General features: G+C 45.3%; 1 protein-coding gene across 1 annotated transcript in view; it reads right to left on the minus strand.

The window, feature by feature from the left end:
- The window catches only part of RAB10 (RAB10, member RAS oncogene family), a 73,228-nt gene that overhangs the window by 36,035 nt on the left and 16,034 nt on the right, over positions 1–21,159 (minus strand). The gene's annotated exons all lie outside the window — the stretch shown is intronic.

Below are 21,159 nucleotides of genomic sequence, written 5' to 3' on the forward strand. Positions count from 1 at the left end.
GTTGTCAGAACTGTTTTCAGCAGAGGGAACAGATTTAACTAACATGGTAGGGAAGATGAGGAGAGGACAATGGAGCTTTTTCTAGAAAGGTTCGCGATCCACCGGCTGCACTGGTGGGAACTCTTAGTAGATACCTAGCATAAAAGAAAGTAGTTTAGCTAGCATTAATTTTTAAAAGCTGCTAGAAGGCGATGTGACATTCTATAATGAGGTGGGGAACCTTGTTCATGTCAGGAGCCACTGACTCACAGACAAGTCAGTCAGGGACCAGGGCTATGGGGTGTGGGTGGGAGGGGTCTCGGTAGCAGGCTCAAATAAGCCAAGGTCAGAAGTGGGCAGGAGAATTTGGGGTGTGGGCTCTGGAATGGAGGAGTCTGGGAAAAAGTGAGCAGCAATGAGGTATGGGTGGGGAGTCTGGGGTGGAGGATTTGAGGTGCAGGTGTGGGGGGAGGGGTCAGGTTAAGAGTGGAAGGGGGTTTGGATGGGAGGGGCACAGGAGCTGGGCAATGAGGGAGCACTTACTTTGCACCACCCCCTCCCAGACACCTCCAGCCAATCAAAGCAGCAGAAAGAAGTCTTCAGGCAGGCATCTGATGCCATGCCTGCTGCTCCCCCTCCCTCCTCCTGGCTGGGAGAAGAGCAGCAGCCAGCAACTGAGCTGGGAATGGCTTCCTGCTTTCCCCCGCACCCCACCCCAATTTGCCAGCCCCCAGCAGAGTCCATGGTCTGCACCTGGACTGCAGCTTGCTTGATCCGAGCCTCGGGACTCCACACCCTCCATGGGCCAGATCCCTGAGTCTCAGGGTCTGGATACATATCGTAGGCCAGGGTTTCTCTACTCCTATACCTTGGGGAAGCATTCTATTAACACCTATATGCCTCATTTATACACAGTTATTAGGGCCCTACCAAATTCACAGCCATGGAAAAACACATCATGGACCATGAAATCTGGCCTTGTGCGTGTTTTACCCTATATTATACAAATTTCACGAGGAGGACAACATTTCACAAATTTGGAGTCCTGACCCAAAAGGGAATTGCAGGGGGATTACAAGGTTATGGTAGCAGGATCACACTATTGATATCGTTACTTCTGCACTGCTCTCAGAATTGGGCAACTGAAGAGCAGTGATCGTAACGTTGGCAGGGTGCCGAGCTCTGAAGGCAGCAGCAGAGCAGAAGTAAAGGTGACAATACCATACCCCCATCACTCTTAATTCTGTACTGCTGCTTTCAGGACTTGGCACGCAGAGGCCGTGTCTACACTAGCCCCAAACTTCGAAATGGCCACGCAAATGGCCATTTCTAAGTTTACTAATGAAGCGCTGAAATGCATATTCAGCGCTTCATTAGCATGCAGGCGGCCGCGGCACTTTGAAATTGACGCACCTCACGGCTCGTCCCGACGGGGCTCCTTTTCGAAAGGACCCCACCTACTTCGAAGTCCCCTTATTCCTACTTCGAAGTAGGCGGGGTCCTTTCGAAAAGGAGCCCCGTCAGGACGAGGCACAAGGTGCGTCAATTTCGAAGTGCCGCAGCCGCCTGCATGCTAATGAAGCGCTGAATATGCATTTCAGCGCTTCATTAGTAAACTTCGAAATGGCCATTTGCGTGGCCATTTCGAAGTTTGGGGCTAGTGTAGACATAGCCAGAAAGTGTTAACTGTTGCCTAAGGTCCTAGCTCTGTAGGCTGCAGTTCAGGAACAAGAATGCTATGGTATTCCCACCCTTACTTCTGTGCTGCTGCTGCTGCTGACAACACAGAAGGCTAGCAGGACCACAGCTCCAACCCCTAAAACAATCTTGTGACCTTCACACAACTCCATTCTGGGTCAGGACCCCTACAGTTACAACATGAAATTGCAGATTTAAATATCTGAAATAATGACCATGAAATCTGACCAAAACGAATTATGAATGTGGTAGGGCCTTATCAACTATGAACTTGCATATAAAGCATGCACATGAGGTATTACGGGAAGGTCATGATCTATTGAAACACCCCATTCCATCCAACTATGAATATCATTAAAATGTATGAGGTATGAGAATATGGGTGTCACTATAACATTCAATGGGTTGGGGAATCAGCCAGATATGAGTTCCCCAGAGACCACAACAAGGAAGTAACCAATGCCCAGATGGGTTCAAACAACTATCAGCCACTATCCAGCACAGGAGCTACAAAAATTCAGCAAAACAAAAAGGAGTCTTGCAGAATCTTAAAAGCTTAAAAGAAAATTAATGGGGCATAAGCTTTACTTAGGTCATGAAAGCTTATGCCCTAATAAGTTTGTTAGTCTATAAAGGTGCCAAGGGACTCTTTTTTTTCCCCTGAAACAGACTAACAGCACTACTCTGTTACAATTCAATGACTCACCTGCTTAAGGCCTCACCAAGGGATTTGCTCAATCTTGCCTGGGGACTCCGCCATGTCCACCAGACATGCCTGGATTTGTGTTCTCTAAGTACATGGACTAAGGATATAAAGCAGAAATCAGGGGGCCCTTGCTTGACCTTTCTCCTGACTCTACCTTTGCCCAAGGAATAAGGATGCTCAGAAAAACTGAAGACTCAAAACTAGGCTAGTCTCCTCCATTGAAGGGCCAAACCTTTATATTAAGGATTGCAATATCTCACGGAGTGAGAAAAGCTGCTTTATCTAGATGTTGCCAGAGTTGAGAATTTAGACGGTGTGCGTATAAAATATTTTATTTCATTTTGGTAGCCACTTGTCACTTAATCTTTTTCATACAAGTTGCTTTACGTTTCTCTTTACCAGTGGGTTTCCCTGAAATGTTTGGATAGACACTAGCCTTTGTAAATAAGAGCAGACACCACTTTTCATTGATGAAGCAGTGAACCAGTTTATGCCTCAGATACAGCGCTGGGAGTTTGGTGGATTCAGCTGGCACCTTCTCAAGTGATTCATGAGTGCATCTGCGAGCATTCATGAGATCTAGGTGGGTGTGGGACTGCAGGTGCTGCCGTGGAAGGGCTGTGCCAGCAACAAGTAGCAAACATTATGAGACACAGCTCAGGTAGTAGAGGTAAAGGAACAAAGAGGTCCCAGAGCCACATGCTGCACTCCGGGGATCCCCATCTCACATGGCATAAAATTCTGAAAGTGATCAACAGATCTAAAAGAAAATTTGACTTGTGCTTATGGCTTACCAAGGGAGACTGAGTATTCTGCTTCTCTTTAGTATTACAAATTATCATTGTTCTGATTTTGCTGGAGAACTTCTGGGCTACTCTGGGATGTCGGGGTTTAGCACCTTAACTGACATGGCCAAGAATGCCTGTATTAAAACAAAGTCTTCCTTTATCCAAAAGGCTATTACATTCAAGTTGTGCAGGTGTTAAACATCTTTTAAACAATGCAGGGAATTTTAATCACTTGCACACTTATAACTCTTGGCTTCTGAGAAATCATAATTTCACTAGTTGTACAGGTTAATAGCTAGTCTAGTCAGAACCTGAGCTTCTAAAGTAAAACAAATCAAACTTTAAATTGAGATATTATATAAAATATCAAAACTACACAGCAAGTTTACTTTTTCTTTTCTATTCAACATAACCTACTTGTACTGCTTGTAGCAATTATAAGGCTTTCACATTTGTTACAAGAGATTGGCCTAACAAGTACTGTCTTGTCTAGACTACTGCTTCTTTAACTTACAGAAGTCTCCACTGTCGTCTCTGGGTACTGACTAGTATTAGAAATAAGGATGATTTAACTTTTGAAACTGCTGATCAAGTTAACATAGCACTGGATATTTAGGTCATTGCAAAACCCAAAGGTATGTGAGGCTGTATATATTCCACTGCAGCCATTCACTATATGGCATATTTCCTACTTTCAGCTAGTCACAATTCAATACAAATAAACTCCACTGGAATGGCTCTAAAAACCTGACATGAGGTACAATGGGTAAAATACTTCTGTTAGGAATAGCATAGCTCATCTTTGGCAGTAAAATGGGAAGAATGTTGGAGGCTGTGTTTTGTTTTTGTTAAAACAGCAAACAGAACTGGAAAACTGATTCAGACATTAAGTTATAGCAAAGGCATGAGTACTTAGAATTACATTTGCCTATCTAAACTCACATTTGGCAGGTAAACCTACTCTTGCTCAAAGCTTGAAGTGGCAGCATATGGACATTTATCACCAAGCAGAACTGAAGAAAGCATTCATACCAAGCCAATACTGAAAGTTATTCAGCATGAACACTGAAATACTAAATAAAAAAAATGCAAAAATGCAAAAATGTGAGGCTGCAACTAAAAAACCCATTACCCTCCTGCCACCCACAGAATTTCAGAGATACCGCTTTCATTCTGTCTGCGTACAAGACAGACACTTAAGGGAGGCATCTCAGTGGGTAGCTGTGTTAGTTTGTATATTCACAGAAAGAAAAAAAAGGGCAAAACAGCAGTCCAAAAGTGCTACAGGACTGCTTTTTTGTTTTAAGGGAGGACAGCCAAAGACTTCAAAATCTATTAGGGAGTTTTCCTCTGCTAGCGGATTTGATGTGGAAGGCTCTCATACTACAATAAAGGCAGCAGGAAGCCTAACATATGACTGCTTAAATTTGGATTTGGTTCACGCTTGTGGTTCTCCCTGCAATTATAATAAGGAACAGAAGAGGAAAAAAAAATGAAATAGGATGGAAATTAAGTGACCCCAAGTGCATGAAACCAAACTGACACTTCATATTCTAGTTCAGTGTCTTTCAGCCTTTTATAAAGTAGCTGTTTTTCAAAAAAAAGTAAGTACCCCTGACTTCACTCGTGTATGGATACACATACCACCTGTTGAGAAACATAGTTCTAAGGTAATCTGAGGTCTTGAAACAAGTGTCATTCATTCTATCCAGATTACTGTGTCCTTTTCAGGGGTCAGATTTGTTTTTCATATCACCAAGTTACACCTCCCTTAAAAACTACTTACAAAAACTTCACAGAATGGTACTGAAAATTTGCTGACTTTCTGTCATCTTATCAAATAAATGAATTGGAATAAGAATATTATACCTACCTTTCAGCATAAAGTATATGAAGTAGTAGAAACATCACTGAGTGAACTTTTGATTGTACTGACTTTAGTGTTTTATGTAGCCTGTTGTAAAGTAGGAAAATATCTAGATGAGTTGATGTACCCCCCTGGAAGACCTTGGTGTACTCCCAAGGGTACACGTACGATTGGCTGAGAAATACTGCACTAGTGAAGAAGTCCTAGGTAGAGACACATTTCAAGTCTGATCCAACAGTCAATTCACATAACAATGGTCTTGGGAGTTGATTTTTTAAGGAATAAAAGACTATTTTGTTCAACAGAAAACTTCTTAAATAAATTGCAGCCCAAAAAGTCATACAAAATGCATGTCACTAGCGTGGGGGTGTTCCCACCAAAATTTTAGTTTACAATTATGGAAATCTAAAATTAATTTTAAACAACTTGACAGTTCAAGCAAAAGCATTTCATTGAAGTGCATATAATAGTTTCTACGAGTTATCATTCACTCTCTGTTGCTCTCAGGGATTTAATCTTTTAAGAGCATCAGTACTGAAAGACAGGAGCAAAATCATGGTCAGCATTGGCACAAGCTGGCAAGGATGTACAGTATTGTTAAATAATTTCCTATGGACTATAAGCCAATGAAATCCAAAATTTCTTCATTCACAAAGCGAGTTCTTGCTTCAATACTCTCAGATTAAATTTTCATTAAATACCCATAGATTCCATACTAGCTGTGTTAAGAAATATGAGCCGTGACACTGAGATCTATAGCAGTACTTTTAGATAGATATATTCAAAGAGTTCTTCACAAGCAAGAAACCCCAAATTCCACTCAATTCCCAAAAAGAGGATTTTAGCACTTTGTGCTTGGCTTTCCACAAATGTTCATGTTCCGTGCTGCTGTCAGGTCATTTACACTAGTAAATAATAAAATGTCCCAAAAGATCAGAAGTTGTACAGTACATGTTACATGCACTGCATTACATACCACCTGCTAATTATATGACTACAGGTTGCACCTCACGACCTCAGTGGTCCTGAGCGAGGATTCTGTTGGACCGGGGAGGTTAATCTCTGCCCTCTTCCCCTTAGCCATCCCTGCTGGCCTGCTGCAGCTCACTGCCACAGCCAGTGCCCCAGCCCCACACAAGGCTGTCAAAAGGCCAGCTTACCTTGCCCTTCTGCCCCAGCCCTCTGGTCCAGGAGCACCCCTTTTCCTGCCAGAGGAGGAATGTTTCTGGTCCAGAGAAAGAGAAGTTACTCACCGTAGTAACGGTGGTTCTTCGAGATGTGTCCCCGTGGGTGCTCCACAATAGGTGTCGGGCTTGCCCGGCACCGCAGATCGGATCTTCCAAGCAGTTTCTGCCGGACCGCGCATGCACCGGCGCACGCCGCTCCCTTGCGCGCTCCTGGCCATGTGCGCGATCCGGTCCCCGCCAGTTCCTCGACCAACCGCCTCGGGTGCCCCTGCAAAACACTAACAGAGATCCGAAGCGGGGAGGATGGGCGGGTAGTGGAGCACCCACGGGTACACATCTCGAAGAACCACCGTTACTACGGTGAGTAACTTCTCTTTCTTCTTCGAGTGTCCCCGTGGGTGCTCCACAACAGGTGACTACCCAGCAGTAACCCAAGATAGGAGGTGGGTAATCGGATTATGTGCAGCTTGTCCCCGAGAGGACCGCTGCAGAGAGACGGGTATCCTCTTGGAATACCCTGTGAAGGGCGTAATGTTTGGCGAAGGTGTCGTAGGATGACCAGGTCGCCGCTCTGCAAATGTCTTTTAACGCAACGCCCTTGAAAAAGGCTGTTGATGCCGCCACCGCCCTAGTGGAATGAGCCCTGAGAGTGGCCGATAAAGGAGTCTTTTTGAGCTCGTAGCACATTTTTATGCAGGATACAATGTGCTTTGAGATTCTCTGCGAGGAGAGACCTTCTCCTTTCGATTTGGGAGCGAGGGAGACTAGGAGTCTATCCGTTTTCCGGAAGGACTTGGTCCTGTCTACATAGAAGGCTAGCGCCCTCCTCACGTCCAGGTGGTGTAGGCGCGCCTCTTCGTTGGAGTTATGAGGCTTTGGATAAAACGAGGGTAGAACAATAGGTTCGTTAATGTGAAACTCGGAAGAAACTTTGGGAACAAAGGCTGGATGCAGCCGTATGGTTACCGCCTCCTTGGAAAAAACAGTGCAGGGTGGCGTTGCCATGACTGCCGCGAGCTCGCTCACCCTACGAGCTGACGTAATTGCAAGAAGAAAGGTCGTCTTTATTGTAAGGAGGCGGAGGGGAACCGTGGCCAAGGGCTCGAACGGTGGTCCCATTAGTGTGGTAAGCACCAGGTCCAAGTTCCACGAAGGTGGAATCAGTTTCCGAGGGGGGTATAGGTTTACCAACCCTTTGAGGAACCTGGTAACCATAGGGTGGGCGAACACTGTGTGCCCTTCCTCCTCATGTCTGAACGCCGAGATGGCGGCAAGGTGGACCTTCAACGAGGATAGTGAGAGTCCTCCTCTCTTGAGGTCCAGTAAATACTCTAGTATTGTAGGTATAGGCACCAAAAGGGGGGCCAGCTGTTTGGTAGAACACCAAGCCGTGAAGCGAGTCCATTTTTGCTTGTAGGTCTTCCTGGTGGAAGTCCTCCTGCTACTTTCTAGGACTTGCTGTACTTCCACTGTGCATGTGCTCTCTAGGGAGCTGAGCCATGGATTAACCACGCTTGCAGTCGCAGGCTTTGGGGGTGCGGGTGCATTATGGACCCCTGGGCTTGCGTGAGCAGATCCGGCGCCACCGGAAGAGGCATCGGTGGACGGTCCAACATGCGCAGGAGTAGGGGGAACCATTGTTGTCGATCCCACGTTGGGACTATTAGGATCATCTGGGCCCTTTCCCTCCTGGCTTTCTGCAAGACTTTGTGGATCAGCACTGTGGGAGGAAATGCATAAAGCACGGGGCCCCTCCACGGGATCGCGAACGCGTCCCCCAGGGAACCCCATCCCAGTCCTGCCCTGGAGCAGAATCGTGGGCACTTCTTGTTGTGCTGAGTGGCAAACAGGTCTATTTGGGGAAAACCCCATGCGTGGAAAATCGACCGTAGCAGATTGGGACGGATCTGCCACTCGTGTGTGAGTGCAAAACGCCTGCTCAGCTGGTCTGCCTTCACATTGTGCGCACCCGGCAAGTATGAGGCTTTCAAGATTATATTGTTGGCGATGCACCAGTTCCATAAGCGGATTGCTTCCGCGCATAAGGCACGGGATCGAGCTCCTCCTTGCCTGTTTATATAAAACATGGTGGAGGTATTGTCTGTACTGATCCTGACGACTTTGCCTTGTATGTGGTCTTGAAAGTGTCTGCAGGCGTTGAACACTGCTCTGAGCTCCAGTATATTTATGTGTAGTGACTGTTCCGTGGGTGACCACAGTCCTTGAGTCACGTCTTCGCCCATGTGCGCTCCCCACCCTATGAGGGAGGCATCTGTAGTGAGAAAAACCGATATTTGCGGCTGGTGGAAGGGTACCCCTGTTAGCAGGTTCCTGGGGTTTACCCACCATTGTAGGGATTTGCGCACCCCGGCTTTGGGCGACACCACCCTGTGAACGGTGTGTACTGCCAGTTTGTATACACTCACCAGCCAGTGCTGCATGCTGCGCATGTGTAACCTGGCATTCTGTACTACGAACGTCGCCACTGCCATGTGGCCCAGCAGCTGCAAGCACGTCAAGACCGGCACCGTAGGGCTGAAGGTGATGACCTGCACGAGGGAACCGATGGCCCGAAAGCGAACCTCTGGTAGATATACTCTCGCTGTAACTGAGTTTATGCGAGCCCCTATGAACTCTATGTCCTGTGTGGGGTCTATTTTCGATTTTGCCAGATTGATAACCAGGCTGAGTGAAGAGAACGTGTTTGCTGTGACGCGTATCATGCGCAGAACCTCCCGCTTCGAGGCCCCTTTGAGCAGGCAGTCATCCAGATACGGGAAAATAAATACCCCCTGTCTGTGCAGGTAGGCTGACACCACTGCCAAGGTCTTGATGAAGACTCTGGGGGCCGAGGAGAGGCCAAACGGTAGGACCTTGTATTGGAAGTGTTCGTTGCCTACCGTGAACCGGAGGAATCGCCGGTGAGCCGGATGGATAGTTATGTGGAAGTACGCATCTTGTAAATCGAGGGCTGTGAACCAGTCTCCATCGTCCAGTGCTGTAAGGATGGAGGCGACTGTGGTCATCCGAAAACGTTGCTTGTGCAGGTACCTGTTGAGGCCGCGAAGGTCTAAGATGGGCCTCCAGCCTCCTGTCTTTTTCTCCGTGAGGAAGTACCTGGAGTAGAACCCTCTCCCTTGCAGTTGCTCCGGCACTCTTTCCACTGCCCCTAAGAGCATGAGATGGTCCACCTCCTGCCTGAGCCTCGCTACATGGGAGGCCTCCTGGAGGTGGGGCTTGGGTGGAGGTCGTGACGGTGGGAGCGACTGGAAGGGGATGGCGTACCCCGTGGCTATGATCTCCAGCACCCATTTGTCTGTGGTGATCCTTTGCCACTGGTCGTAGAATGGTCGGAGGCGATGGTGGAATAGTCGCTTCGGATGACCTTGTGCGATGGTAGTGATGGCGCAGCCCTGGATCTGTATGTCAAACTTGTGGCCTTTGGCACCGCCCCGAGGACGCACGGCTCTGTTGTGAACGTCGCCTGGGAGTTCTGTACTGCTGGTGCTGTTGGATGTCGCCCTTGCTCGTAACCCCTGTGGTACTGGGGGCGCTGTTGCTGGTACTGGTACCGTCTTTGTTGAGGGTAGTACCTTTTCTTTGTGTATGGAGGGGTGTAAATCCCCAGGGTCCTGAGTGTGGCTCTTGAATCCTTACTGGAATGAAGGACCGAGTCAGTTGATTCAGCAAACAGCTTCTGCGAGTCGAAGGGAAGGTCAACTATCTTCGCCTGCAGATCCCTCGGTATACCCGAAGTCTGGAGCCAGGACTCCCTTCGCATCACCACTGCCGTTGCTGTGGAACATGCTGCTGTGTCCACAACGTCCAGGGTGATCTGAACTCCCGTCCTCGAGGCCGCGTAGCCTTCTTGCACTATGGCCTTGAGCACCGGCTTTTTGTCCTCTGGAAGCGAGTCCATGAGGGAGGTTAACCTGGAATAGTTGTCGAAATTATGGTTCGCTAAGTGCGCTGCGTAATTTGCCATTCGCAACGTTAAAGTGGAGGAGGAGTAGATCTTTCTGCCGAACAGCTCTAGCTTCTTGGCATCTTTGTCTGTTCCCCCTGTCCTGAATTGAGATGTCTTTGATCTTTGTTGCGACGACTCCACCACCAAGGAATTTGGCTGTGGGTGGCTGAACAGGAACTCCATGCCCTTCGCCGGCACGAAGTATTTCTTATCCGCTCTCTTTTGGACAGGCAGAATAGTCGCAGGGGTCTGCCATATCGTAGTGGCGGACTCTAAGATCGCTTCATCAAGCGGTATTGCTACTCTGGAGGAGGCCGGAGGTCTCAAATTTTTGAGGAGTTTATGGTGTTTCTCTTGCACCTCTGCTGTCTGGATGCCTTGCGTGAAGGCCACCCTCTTAAACAGCTCTTGAAACTGTTTGAGATCGTCCGGAGGATGGACGCCCCCCGGGGCCGTAGCCTCGTCCGGGGAGGAGAGCGAGGAACCGCTGGGGTACGTCTCTCTGGACCCTTCCGGTTCCTGCTGGTGATGGTACACCCTCTCGCTAGAGGTTTGTGAGGGAAAATCTCGGGGTTCCATAACCAGTCCCCCCTGAGATGCTTGAGTCTCTGTCCCCGGTCGCAATTGCCCTCGGGGGTACGAGATCGTCTGTGGGGATCTTTCCCTAGTAGATTGCCGATGGTGTCTATGCCCCGCGTGGTAGGGGCGACCATGGCAGTATAGGCACTGTTCTTGGGAAGGTGACCTAGACCACTCCCTTGGTGCATACCCTCTGCGTCTGGGGGAGGGAGATCGTCGAGACACTGGAGAGAGCGATTTTGCATAATAGTCCAGCGGTTCAAACCCCAGGAAGGGTGAAGGTGGTCCCAGCCAGGGTGAGGCTGGTTGCAAAAATGGAGAAGGGGTCTCCGGGTAGGCTAGGGGGGACCCCTGCCTTCTGGTTGGAGTCTGCAACATAAGCGGAGGGCTGTAAGAAAGCAACTCCACAGCCCTGTCCGGAGAGGGGCTGCAATGCCTCCTCTTGTGTGCAGCCTTCCCCCTCCCTGGAGGAGGTAACTCCGCCCCCTGACGCACAGGGGATCCCGGCCCCGTCCGCACCGTGCTCGGCACGCTTGAAGGCGGTGCCACACGTGCGGTGTCCTTCGGTGCCTGCAGGCTGCGTGCCTGCACGCTCTGCACCGCCGGTTCCCCGGGGGTCGGTGCCGCTGCCTGCGGTGCCGCCGGTACCAGCGCTTGTTTAGCCGCCGCCCTGCCTGCGGTGCGGGGCGGCTGGCTGATTATCGGAGGCTGAGCCGCTTCCACGTGGCTCTCCGTGCCGCCGCCCATCAGCTGTTGCTGCGGCTGGGGGCTGCTCGCTCCTCCTGTCCCGCTCGCTGCTGCTGCCAGCAGGGATCAGGCTGGGGAGGCTTTCCTCCGTTTTTGCGCTGATGGGGTGAGGGAGGCAGCTTTCCTTTTATGGGCCCCGGAGGTTCCCTCCTGCTGCGGCCGCTCCGGCACGTCTGGCTGGAGGGCCTTATCAAAAAGCAGCATTTTAAGCCGCATCTCCCTGTCTCTCCTTGCTCTGGCTGTTAATTTAGCACAGAAGGAGCATTTCTGTGCAACATGGGACTCCCCAAGGCACCTTATGCATAGACTGTGCCCATCGGACGCTGGCATCGCCTCTCGGCAGGACTCACATTTTTTAAATCCTGAAGAGGACATTGTTGGTGAGTCTTTCAGTTGTTAAACGGGTACTTAGCACCTTCTCTGTGCTGTTTTCCCCTTCCGATGGCCTGCCGCAGCAGGAGGGCTGATGGCCCTATGCTCCTGGCCTCCGGCACTTGTTACTGGGACTGGATTGAAGCTGTCCCACTTGTAGTTTGTTTGTTGCTTTTTTTTTTTTTTTTTTTGCAAAAATAACAACCGGCTAACTTGCAGTAGCCTAAGTACTTGAAAAACTTTAAAGAAAAACAGTTAAAGTCATTGAATATGCTACTTGGCCTTAGCCTAGTTCAGATTCCGTCTGCAGCCGACGGCGGTTAAGAGGAACTGGCGGGGACCGGATCGCGCACATGGCCAGGAGTGCGCAAGGGAGCGGCGCGCGCCGGCGCATGCGCGGTCCAGCAGAAACTGCTTAGAAGATCCGATCTGCGGCACCGGGCAAGCCCGACACCTATTGTGGAGCACCCACGGGGACACTCGAAGAAGAATGCTGGTTTTTGGAGGTGCAACCTGCCACACACTTGTTGTGGGCTCCTTAAAAATTAGGGTTGCCTTTCAAAAACAAAGGTTAATTTTAGTTTCAGAATTTGATCTGAAACATTACAAAAGAACGCAACTTTGAGATACAATTTGAGCAGCCAGGCGACATTAACCATGTTTGCTAATGAGAGATGTGAAAAATTACACTGATCTTAGGCATCAGCCATTTCATGTTAAGTGTTCTTCTGGTATACGAATTGACTGTGCTTTTTTTAGGATATGAGTACAAACCACACTTTGGATACACAGTAACTTAAAACCATACAACAATATTCAGCACACAGCCTCTGAGACCACAGTCAAAATATGTTAGGTTTGTTTCCAGGTAGGAATACAGAAATGAGTTGTCCAGAGTGCAGTCTTACACATTAGCAGATAAAAGATTACATAGGCAAAAATGGCCACCTCTTGTTATACTGCCTTTGTGTCAAACAACTCAAGGTCACCCATTTTCCAACACCCAGACTGCAATACAATTAGAGAGAGTGACAAGGCTTCTAGATTTTAACATGCAGCCTCTTAGAATTAAATGAAATACCACACACTGTACACAAGATCTGCATGTTAAGTGTTCTGCTGGTATACTACGAAGATCAACATTTGAAAGCATTTGTAATTTCTCATTTGTCCCAACATTTATGTTGCATCTGGTAACTAATTTTGAAATCTATTGGGCTTGTCTACATAAGCAGATTCTCTAGAAAAAGCCAAGCAGTCACAGATTCCCTGAGGAAGGAGCGGAGAAGTGAATTTTGATAATGGGAAACTTTCCATCTTACTGAACAGCAGGATAAAAGGAACCAGATAATTATAACGGGGCATAGTATAAAACCCAGATTGTTACTATCTGCTGAAAGCCCTTCCTCAGACATTAGAACAGTGGTGTGCAAGACGAAGCCACCAGATCTAGCCCAGTGACCACCTCAGGCACAGAGCACCCAGCCACAGCTTTAAGCAGCTTCCTGCTCTCTTTGTAGCTCTCTGCTCTGGATACCAGGAGGAGTGGAGACTTTGCGCATTGTTCTCATCCCCCTTGCAAAATCTCCCAGCTCCCACTGGCCAGTTTCCAGCCAATAGGAGTTCCGATTTTGCAGGGCAGCATGGTCTCAGCATATGAAGCCTCCCCTACCTCTCCAGGGTCTGGAGCATAAAGCCACAGGGAACAGGCAACAGTTTTGAGTGGTCAGACTGCAAAAGGTAGACAGCATGCCACAGACCTGCTTGCCCAAAGCCTCCCAGGTACAACTCCCAACCAGAGTCTGCCTCTGGCACCTCACCCCTTTCCTCGCTCTCCTCGCCCCAAGCCCCCATACCCTAACCCCCTTCCTGTACCCATACCCTCTACCTAACCCTAACCCTACCCTTCCCCTAGGTCACAACCCAACCCCCTATGCCTCATCCTGTCCCTGCAGTCTGCTACCCAGGGTCACAACCCCTTGCTTCACTCAGCCTCCAACCCAGACCTCCACCCCACCACTCCATTAACATCATGGAAGAGTGCAGCCTTTCACCACTTTCCAAATTCTTGGAATGCCCCCCCCAATCAAAAATTATTGCCCACCCCCACATTAGAGGGAAGCCTGAACCTCTAACAATCATGGGCTAAAGTGCAACAGTAGTGCTTTTCTACCAACACTTACAAAATTGAAGAAGAGGTTTAATCAAGAAAAGGACAACTGAACATTTGTTTTGGCTTTTTTAGAGTTTGAAACGTAGAAATAGTCTGAGCATGAGCAGCATAACAATCCTAGTCACAGTTAAAGCCTTTCTGAAGGTGATTTCAGCTGCCCATATATGACAGTATGTTGACAGTAAAAGGCTGAAGTACATACACATACCTCAATGACCTTTTTGCAGTAACTGTATCCTATTTTTAACCCCTGCACAATTATTGTCGATTCTTTATAGAAAGTTATCTGAAGTGTAATGTAGAGATTTCTAGAACAAACTTCACCCTAAGGACAGGGCTACACTACAGCAGAAGGTTGAATTAAGGTACACAACTCTAGCTAGGTTAATTATCAGAGGGGTAGCCGAGTTAGTCGGTATCTTCAAAAATAAGAAGTCATCCCGTAGCATCAGACGAAGCAGGTCTTTACCCCTGAAAGCTTATGCTCCAAAATATCTGTTAGTCTATAAAGTGTCACAGGACTTCTTGTTATATGTTAATTACGTAGCTGAAGTCACTCCCTTAATTCAGGCTTTCAAGCCATCTCCACTGCAGAGGGTAGATGAGAGCTTTGTTCCTACAGACATTTGTTACTCCTTACAAGGGGCAGGAGTGCCAATGCAGGCACTCAGAGTTCCATTGAGCATGTCCCTATCAGGTAAACTAAACTGAATCCGGAAGATCAATCACAACTGTGTTGATCATCTCAAAGTGCAGACAAAGCCCAACTTCTAGCTACTTCAAACAATTTGCTGGATAAGTAACTGAGACGGATTGTTTCATTAAAGTTGCCATAGGCTTTAGGTTCCAGATTTCTGCAGAGTCATAATCCGGGCAAAAAATCAGTTTAAAAATGCAAGACAACTGATGGGATGGGAGACAGGATATTGGGCTACATGGTCCTTTGGGGTGATCCAGTTTGGCGACTATGCATGATATATTTATGATCTAAAAATCAGACTCAAATTTGGTAAGAATCTTGACATCCAAAGGATGTCTACTTAGCATAAAATACAGCTTCTTATCCCAGCAAACGCAGGTAGATATTTTGTAGATTACAAACTCTGAGGCAAGTACCTACTCATCTTTCTTGTCTGACAAAATAATAGCCGTGAAACCCACTGACAGATCCTCAGTAAATTACTACTATGGCTGCCTGTTACTCTGCCGGGTCAATTTAGAGAAGTCTGTATGTGGATAAAGTCTCCAACACTAGTAACTTCCAAAGGGAAAGGGGGGGGTTCAATATGGTTACACATAATATTCAAAGCATTCACAATTATATTTAGTACCTGTGCTAAGTTGTATTTAATTGGTATGTGTGACAACTCAATTTTTTTACCCCACTCTGTTCGATTTTGTGCCTTCTTTTAAATTTGTAGACTTTTTACCACATTTAAACACTAAAAACTCAATTTGTTCACATTGTCTTACGTAAATTTTTGAATCTCATTTTCTTGCAGAAATTCACCTGTGATAATGGACTATTTTTTGAAAAGATATTCCATCAGAGGATCTGGTAGATTTGCAAAACAACAAATCTGCAAAAAAGATCAAGATACAAAACAAACAGCCATTTGGAGTCACTTTGGTGACCTTGATGCTCCTTTGCCTGAATGTCTTATCTGCCAGGTCAAGTTATCAAATGAAGCCATGGTTCCAAGCAAGCTAAAATGACATCTCTCCACAAAGCACTCAAATTACCTGCAAAGGGACAATTACTTTAAAGGGTTGCAAGAACAACATGCAGAACAAAGCTCTCTCATGACAACAGTGAAATCATGCACAAGAGGGCAGCTTCAATGTTGCTAGACTGATTGCTAAAGCCAAAAAGCCTCATACTGTTGAAACTCTTATTCTGACAGCCTGCCAAAAAATTATGTGCACTATGACAGGTCAGGAAGCAGCAAAGGAGATACCAACAGTTCCCCTTTCCGATAATACCATTGACAGACACACTGAAGACTGTCAAAGGGTATAGAAATACTGAGAAAGAGAGGCAGGAAAATTTCCCCCGCAAATTGACAAATCTACAGAAATTAACAGTTGTGTACAGCTAATTGAAGTTGTTCAGCTCGCTGAGAAGGACCACTTGAGAGAACATTATTTATTCTGCAAAGAACTATCACAGAAAAAGGGGAGAAAAATATGCAGAGTGATATGAATATTTCAAAATACATGGAATTTCACAGAAGAACTGCACGAGCATATACACAGATGGTGCAGCAGCACTGACAGGGAACATAATGAAAGGGACTCCAATGCATCTGACAAAGTGGGTCTTTGCCCACAAAAGCTTATGCTCCAAAAAAAAGAGACTCGGTCTATAAGGTGCCACAGGACTTCTTGTTTTCGTAGGGAACATAAAATTACTTTGGACACAGAACCAACATGAAAATCCAGAGGTCCAATTCACTCACTGCTTTCTACATAGAGAGGCTCTCTTATCAAATAGCGTGCCAGCTGAGCTGAGATCCACAGTAAAGGAAGTTTATAGACTAACAGAAATGTATGAGCATAAGCTTTCGTGGGCAAAGACCCACCTCGTCAGATGCACCTGACGAAGTGGGTCTTTACCCACGAAAGCTTATGCTCATACATTTTGTTAGTCTATAAGGTGCCACAGGACCCCTCGTTGCTTTTGCAGATCCTGACTAACACAGCTACGCCTCTGATACTAAAGGAAGTTGTGAAAAGGGTGGGTTTCATCAAATCCAGGCCACTTCAGTCACACCTTTTTTCTACTTTATGGGAAGAAATGGGAGCTGAACATCACCTGTTCTCCTTCATACTGAAGTTTTCCCCCTTTCGAAAGGTAAAGTTCTGTAAAGAGTTTATGAGTTGAGCAAAGAACTGAAGCAATTTATGCATAGTGAGCTCCAGCATGCGAATCCATCACCAGATAAATAATGGCTGGGGAAAAGTGGCTTACGGCTGATGTATTTGAACACCTAAACAAACTGAACTGGAAGCTCAAAAGACAGAGAACACACTTGGTCTCAAAGATATCAACTACCTTACGCATTACAAGGATAGTTTCCCCATCTTTGAGATGCTTAATCCCAGGCAGGCCACTTAAGACACTTGCAGTAAGTAATTTTCTTTCTCCCTCCCACCCTCCTCCTGTTCCATGTAGCTCATCAGGTTTTCTTTTTTCTCTCTCTCTGTTAAATTCTCTTTGTCTCAGTTTTTATTTATCAGAATTTTCCAGATCTGAAGTGGGTCTGTCCCACAAAAGCCCATCAACCTAATGAATTATTTTGTTAGTTTTTAAAGCCTTACAGGACTGCGTTTATGTTTTGTGAACATACAGACTAACATGGCTAGTTCCCTGTGACTTTGGAAAGAAGTAGGCGGCCCTGGTTCACTCTAGCTGTTCAAGCAAGCTTCTAGCTCAGACCAAGATGAAGCAAATTCAAATGTTGCTCCACTTGTGCCTTTCAGGACAAGCTCAGGCATTATTTTCAATCTGGAACAGAGCAGTTTGAGTGGATTCAAAATCCCTTTGAATCATCTTCAGCATAATCAACAACTTTCTTTGAAGGAAAAGGAAGAATTTGGGTGTTGAGAATTATTACACCCTTGAGCTCAAATTTAGAGACATCCCGTTGGATCAGTTTTGGCTACAAGTGAGAAATGAGTATCAACTGACTTCAAATCAAGCAATAATTGTTCCACTGCCATTTTTGACCACCTACCCTTGTGAACTTTATTTTTCTTCATTATCACTTCAAAAAAAAAAAACAAAAAAACACACCACAGATCATAATTCTAAAAGTGTGGATCTAGCTTGTTCCAGCACCGAGCCAAACATTAAACAGTTGTGGTAATTAGAAAAGCTCATATTTCACATTAAATTTCTAGTAAAAAATGCAAAGTCAAATATTGTTTTATTATATATGTTTCATGTTTAAATAAGTATTAGTTCTTGCAATATTTTATGCTTTTCTAATCTGTGCCCCATGAAAAGTTTGGGATCTTAGAAGTGTGCTACAAAATGAAAAAGTTTGGAAAGCACTGCTCCAAAGCACTTGCAACCCCCTCCCAGGTTGATATCATCTGCAAACTTGGTAAGCATACTCTCTATGCCATTATCTAAATCATTAATAAAGATACTGAACAGAAGTGCCCCTGTAGAATCCCTCTTGATATCTCCTTCCAGGATAATTGCGAACCATTAATAACCATTCCGCAGCGTTACCCAACCTGTTATGCACCCGCTGGGTAGCAGCTGCATCTAGGTTACATTTCCCTAGTATAGTGATAAGGTCATGCGAAACTGTACCAAATGCTTTACTCAAGTCTAGGTATACTACATCCACTACTTTGTTTTTATCCACAAAGGCTTATTATCCTATCAAAGGAAAGCTATCACGTTGGTTTCATGTGATTTGTTCTTGACAAAGCCACGTTGTTATCTATCACCGTATTATTTTCAAGATGTTTGTAGATGGATTCCTTAACTATGTGCTCCATCATCTTTCCTGGCACTGAAGTTAAGCTGACTGGTCTGGAATATCCTGGGCTGTCCTTACTTCCTTTTCTTTTTATTATTAAAAAGATAGGCACTATATATTTAGCCTTTTCCAGGCATCTGGAATCTCTCCTGACTTCCATGACTTTTCAAAGATGTAGTGGCTCATATACCTCCTCTCAGCTCTGAGTATTCTACGATGCAATTCATCCTAGGAATAGGAATTTGTTTTGTGATAAGTTTAGTATTTCTGCCATTTCCACATTTATTAATGGCCCCCCCCACATCCCTATATTAAGTAACACGCTTTCCATGTCCTTGGGTCTTCCTATTTTTTCCTAATACATTTGAAGAATGTTTTATTACCCTGTATGTTTCTAGATAGCTTAATCTCGTTTTGCACCTTTGCCACCTAAACTTTATCACTACATATCTGTGTTACTTGTTTGTAGTTTGACCTAATTTCCACTTTTTGTAGAACTCTTGCATTTCGGATAGTTGAAGACCTCTTGGTCAAGCCAGGGTGGCCTGTTACCATACGTCATATCTTTCCACTGAAGCTTATATAGCTTGCTTGTGCCCTTAGTAATGTCTCCATGAAAAGCAACTCTCGATTTTTTCCACCACACACTGGGCCACCCCTCAACTTGCCTCCCAAGGGACTTTACCTACCAACTCCCTCTGTTTGATTTCTATTTCCAAAACCTCAACCAGTTCCTATTTGTCAAAATTAAATTTACAGCTTTCACCACCTTCTGAAATTAGAAGAAAATTCTCTGCAATACATTCCAAGGACACATCAGGGCACAGTTATTTCCCAACATAGGGCCATGTAGTTTAAAGTCCATCACCGTCCTGGACAACAGTATACTGCTCATACCAGCTAATGGAGTTATTTTAGCCAAACTTGATGGTCTCAAACACTGCTAACTACTCAGAAGATCCCTAACTAAAGTAGACTTGTAGAACAAACCATTTCAGTGGAAGTATTACAAAAATTTTAACATATGACCAATCTGGCTTTATTTTTGATGGTACATAATTAAAATATTCATTTTAAAAACAACTGTTACTATTTTGTTTAAAAAAAAAGATGGAAAATAAAACTGAACCAAGAACTATTTCCACAAGGGGAACTAAACCTGCCCTCCATTACTTAAACCCATTTTGTTAGAGGAATGCCCTATACAGACACTATGACTTGCTGAGGAAGCGCTATAAAAGGACATATACTTTAGAAAACACTGTTAAGTGAGCTGTCAGCAAAAGCACAAGCAGACAGCTGAAAGTATTCAGTTTCTTTTAGTTAAGATGAGTCATGATAAAGAACTGCCCTGGCTAAGTTGATATACTGAGAGAGAGTGTTTAAATTTGAAGTAAATCCTCTAAGATATTAACAATTAACATTCCCATCATACATTTCCAACTGAACAATCTCTTAATTGCATCACAGCCATAACTGCACTGCTGCAAAACAATTTTCTGAAGTAACATTAGCAATCATTTTAGAGACCAATTAACAACATGCAGCACTTGCAAAGAGACCAATAAAAGAGTTCCATGCAATGATGTTATTTTCATCTAGATGGAAGCCATCTGAATTATTATTTCTCTGCATTACAGATTTCTCCTAACCCTGTGCTAGAGTGTTTACAGTACAAGAATGCTCTAGTTTATTCAAACTCTATTCATTTTTCACCCCAGATACTGTATTGATACTAATTAAGCTTTCATACAAGAACCAATACCATTGACAGTTTTCCTATAAAATGTCTATATAAAGTTTGAAATATTGAAGATAAGAACTTTTGCACTGTCAATTCTAGCACATGAATACTTGCAGTGCCATGCAATTTTAAATTCACCTACAGGCTAAACCTCTCTAATCCTGCACACTCATCCAGCAACATCCGTAATCTAACATGATTTTCATTAGCCAGGCAACCACTTATGGGTGTGTCTAAATTTCCCATAGTCCCATAAAGTTTGTTTACAGCCAATAATTCTGGCTCTCAGTGCTCTGTGCTGTTTTTAGTTACAATTTACCCCAAATGTCTTTTAAGAGCCCAGTAAGCAGTGTGGGTAATGCGTAGACAATATTGATGTCCTGTGGTCCAGCAAATTCCCTCATTTGGCACCAGTGAGATCCCTAGGGTGCAAGGTGAGAGGTTCAACCTGCAGCGGAAGTTTAAGTAGCTGAAAGATGGACAAGGAAGAACAAATCCATGCTATAAAATGTGTGATTCACAACCATTAAATAAAATATTCACAACCAATCAGTGAGAAAAGTGGGTATTAAACTCATTACACAGTTAGGGAACTGACGCACAAAAAGGCTAAGGTCAAGAGTGTTCACTAACTTGGAGCGCCCAATCAGATTCCAAAGGACATGACATGTCCAAATACTTACATAGCACTTTTGTACATTCGGACTACAACTCCCTTTAACTTTAGTTGACACTGCAAGCGCTCAATAATTCTGCAAATCAGACTCAGAAGTACAAGTCGGGCTCTAGAAAGTGAACACTGTTCACAGTCAACTTGAAGAGTCTAAGTCAATGGCTCTCAACCTTTCCAGATGAC

Source organism: Carettochelys insculpta, chromosome 3, assembly GCF_033958435.1.
Source record: "Carettochelys insculpta isolate YL-2023 chromosome 3, ASM3395843v1, whole genome shotgun sequence".
NCBI classification, from domain to species: domain Eukaryota; kingdom Metazoa; phylum Chordata; order Testudines; family Carettochelyidae; genus Carettochelys; species Carettochelys insculpta.